General features: G+C 40.5%; 1 long non-coding RNA gene across 1 annotated transcript; it reads right to left on the reverse strand.

Annotated features, from left to right (window-relative positions):
• Positions 1 to 2,543: 2,543 nt before the first annotated feature.
• LOC106525240 (uncharacterized) lies at positions 2,544 to 4,163 on the reverse strand. The gene is made up of 3 exons (XR_001311094.1): positions 3,726 to 4,163; positions 2,962 to 3,057; positions 2,544 to 2,828 (listed from the first exon to the last, which is right to left on the reverse strand). It is a non-coding gene; the product is annotated as an uncharacterized LOC106525240 (long non-coding RNA).

A 4,163-nucleotide genomic window follows, 5' to 3' on the forward strand; every position in this document is an offset into this window, starting at 1 on the left:
CTATATAACATTTTAGACACATTCTAGACAGTTTATCAGCCAAAAAAAGTTAATTTTGGGGTAAGTTACTCTTTAAGTGTTATAAAATAATTGGTGATATTATATTTCCCTATAATTATTACAAAAACACAAAATAAGGATTTATATTTGTGTAGCCTTTGTTTTTAGGGTTATTAACAAAGTTTGTGTACTCAGACCAGTAATATTTGGGGTCACAAGTTTTTGCCATGAATATTTTGTGGGTCAGAAGATAAAAAGTTTGGGAACCACTGGTTTAAATTACATTTGGTGTCCCATATACGTTAGCAAAATATCTCTCAAACCATTTGACAATGTTTTTTAAACTCAGAAAATAATCACTGGTTGAACATCTACTGCTGAATGATCTTTGATGGCGACACAATTCAAGATGGCCGCCAGAGTTAACTGATATTAGAAAACACAAATAGAGCAACAAGTCCATCAGTAGTCACCCCTGCACTTACTAAAGCTCTAACATTATTTTTAATGTTTGACCAAACTGGCTACAATCCCATCATTTCTCAACATAAGCTGGTCTTACGTGCTTCCAGCAGGTGATATGAATTCCTTCAAGGAATGCTGGGCCTTTAAATGAATCTTAATTCAAATCCACGACTACTGAGGAATGTACACTATAGGGTCTGAGACGGATGGCTGCGAATCAGCAATAAGGACCCAATGTTACAAGTAAACATTATGAGGAAATACCTCAGCTCCAGGTGCTGGTTGGAGGTCAGAGGTGAGAGGTGACCGGTCACACACCGAGCCTCGGGGCTCCCTGAACCCTGACCCCACAAGGCTGATGAATAGCGTGCTAACGAGTCCCAGCTCTCCTTTACCGTGTCTGCACTCTCTCTTCTTGTCTTTGACCACCTCTAACTCACCCCGCACACACACACCCACCCCAACCCCCAGAGTTTGATCTGGCAGCGGCAGAGATGTATTACTGATACCTGCTGAACCTTTTAGAGTCCTCCTCCAACTGCCGGCTTCCTCAGATTAATAATTATCATCATAACACATTCAAACCAGGCACCGCTACACCCTTACATAACCTAACCCCCATCTACGTGTGCCGTACTTAAGAATAGATTGAATAAATTATGATTCGGGAAGGTGTTAAATCACGGCCAGTAACAGAAGTGCTTTCTTACTAATGAGGCTCCTCGTCTTCATCATTTCTGGCTGCGCAGAGAGAGGAAGTGAGAGATCTAAAAACAGGCACATGCTTTCCGCCCACATGAGCGCACCAAGCACCACCTACATGCAAAGAAAATGGACGCGGTTCAGACCGGGACAAGATATGCACCCTTGGCCATTTGCACAGTGGTACCATAAAGCCAATTAAAGAGATGAGTCTTATTAGCAGAGGTGTCCGGGGCCTCATACATCACAGAGGGTTTCCTGGCAGGGTCCGGAGACATGTGGGGTGGCTGTCGGTCATCTTTATTAGTCCTGTCTCATCACGTCCCTATACGACACTCATCCAAAACTTTACAGAGACTTGTGATTTAGCTGGGCTCGGCTTGGCCCGGGGATCTGTTCAGCCATCGAGCAGGTCACCTCTGAACGAGCTCCGAGGGATTCGGAAAGCGGACGAAACGAAACGCCGGCCTCGTCCATCGGAGCACAAGTGACCCAGAGGCACCTGGAGGAGTTGGCACGGACTGGCAGCTACCTCTAGAAAAAGTTTTTAAAAAATTGCCACCTCAGCTGCAACCCTAATTGTAGGCCAGTTAAGTGATTGCTGAATCAGCATTTACCGTTTTATAGTTTCTTCTGTGTATTTTTTGCATTTTACAGTACTTATGCATGCTAGGTGCTGTTTTAACCATTCATAGTGTATTTCTAAACTTTCAGCTGTTTCAGGAGACAAGTCCTATAACTTTTGGTTTTTGTAACTTTTATACTTTTTGAAAAACTTTATTCACAAAAATATATCCCCATAGAATTACACTGAAATCTCCATGCCTTTCAGATCATTGTTGTTTTTGAAACTCGTTCAGCAAACTTGCTCCATTTTCTTCCTTAACACTTAACGTTCTGCTACTTTTAGCCAACCTTTTGCTACGTTTAGCTAGCCTTTTGAAACTTTCAGCTTTGAAGTTCAGCCAATATTTACTAAGATTTTGCTGCTTTTTGCTAAATTTCAGATTCTTCTATTTTGTGTTTTGTTGATGGATGAAGTTGCTGCACAGCACTCAGTCAAGTGTTGTTTTACGTTGTTTATGTAGTTCATGTGCACCAAAACTAGTGGTACACCTGAAACTGATACTGGTATTGGTATCAGGCCCTAAGTATTTGTACAAAATGCCCCAATCACCAGAACCAAAATCAGTAGTACTGATACTAGTTTCTGGTATAATACTCCATTGAATGTGTTACAGTTCTCAAGTAAAAACTTCCATGTTTAAGAAAGTTATACAAGTTGAAAGAAAATGTATTTATTTTGAAAGGTTTCAGCAGTGTACTGTATATCATGCTGTATATTTGATCTGATCCAGTCAGAGAGGCTGCAGGACTAAAAGGAAAGAGAGACACCTTGTTCTAAATAAAATAAATGTGTTTTTACAGTCATGTTTGGGTTCTAAAGGGCCCATTATACTTCATATGAAGCTAAACAGTCGATGCACGATCGCATGGTTGTCATTTAAACAGGTGGTCTCATTGAGATCCATGATCTCATGTACAAGAGAGACCTTAGAGGTTGTTGTTCAAAATTGTTTTTCACTCACATACCCCGCGCCAAACTCCTGGGAAACCCCTCCTGCTGCAGTGCGCATGGTTTCCTCCTGCTCGATTCTACACTGCAGGGAAAATATTACAAATCTGATATTGTTTTTATTTATGCTCCTGCACAGCACTTTGGTTTTTCTTGTGCTTTATAAATAAACGATGATGATGATGATATCCAACATTATTTTGTCCACAAATCTGTACCGGTTAAAGACAGATTCCTCTGTTCACAACATCTGTTCTATCTCCATCCATGAGTTCTCCGGCGGGTTGTGATGAGAAGTGGTGGAAGACTCAAAGCTGTAAACAAAAAGAGGCAATTTTAGTCGTGCAACAAGAGATGATTGCGGCAGTTTGGATAGAGCCTTAAAATAGACATATCTTGACTTAAATCCTTCTTTTTCATGTTTAAATCAATCAGTTGGGGTCTTTATAAAGGGGAACTGCAATGCTTTGGTCTGAATTCCTCCTTATTGTTACTCCACAAGCCCCTCTTTCACCCCCTTTTCAAAAGCAACTCATTTTAAGGCTGTATCTTTTAATCCAAACAAGGCGATTCACAGATTCCACATAGAGAAGGCAGCGAAAAAATGTTTTATTTACAAATTATTTAAAAGATATCAACAATGGAAGACTTGTCCATCCAGGCTTTCATGTTGGAGCAGAGACTGACACAGAGTGAGAGCAGAGCGAAGACAAAATTGTAGTTTGTAAGTCCAGACGGAAACGCCACAGAAAATAGATTAAATAGAGTGAACTGAAAAATATGACCTAAAAATAATTTTAAAATATATATTTTCAGCACTGGGAGAGCCTAAATTCCACTTTTCTGCACTTCCAAACAATCCTAGTACACAACAAAATGTATTTAATGGCTAAAAAGGTGAATTTTGCATTCGTTCCCTTTAACTCAGTAAAAACCTGGTATTAGTACACTGTATTGGCGAGTACCGATACCAATTACTTACTGAGTTTGAAGCTTGCACTGTATTTACTTTGAGAAAAATTGGTATCGGGACATCCCTAACAAAAATGCATGAATTTAGGTCGAAAAGTAAACTTTTCCTAGGAAAAATAAAAACCTCGTGCCTCATCTTTGCCATTCCAAAAAAAAGAGAAAAAGAAAAACTCTAGATCAGTCACTGCAGCTACCTGCGAACGCTTGCATGTTTTTTTCCCCCAAGTCTCTACCTAATTGAAAAAAAAACATAATCTTGTTTCCTCCTTCCTGCAGGGAAAAAGCCATCTTTACACTCTCTGCACAGCTCGGGCCCGGCGGGACGAGGGAAAGCGTCTGCACAACAACGATGTGAGGCCTTGGAATGAAGGTGCAGAGAATCAGATTCCAGCAGGGTAAATATCATCCTACTCCCAGCTGAGAACTCGTCTTGTTTCCTTGCTTTGNG

Source organism: Austrofundulus limnaeus, unplaced genomic scaffold, assembly GCF_001266775.1.
Source record: "Austrofundulus limnaeus strain Quisiro unplaced genomic scaffold, Austrofundulus_limnaeus-1.0 Scaffold219, whole genome shotgun sequence".
NCBI classification, from domain to species: Eukaryota; Metazoa; Chordata; class Actinopteri; order Cyprinodontiformes; family Rivulidae; genus Austrofundulus; species Austrofundulus limnaeus.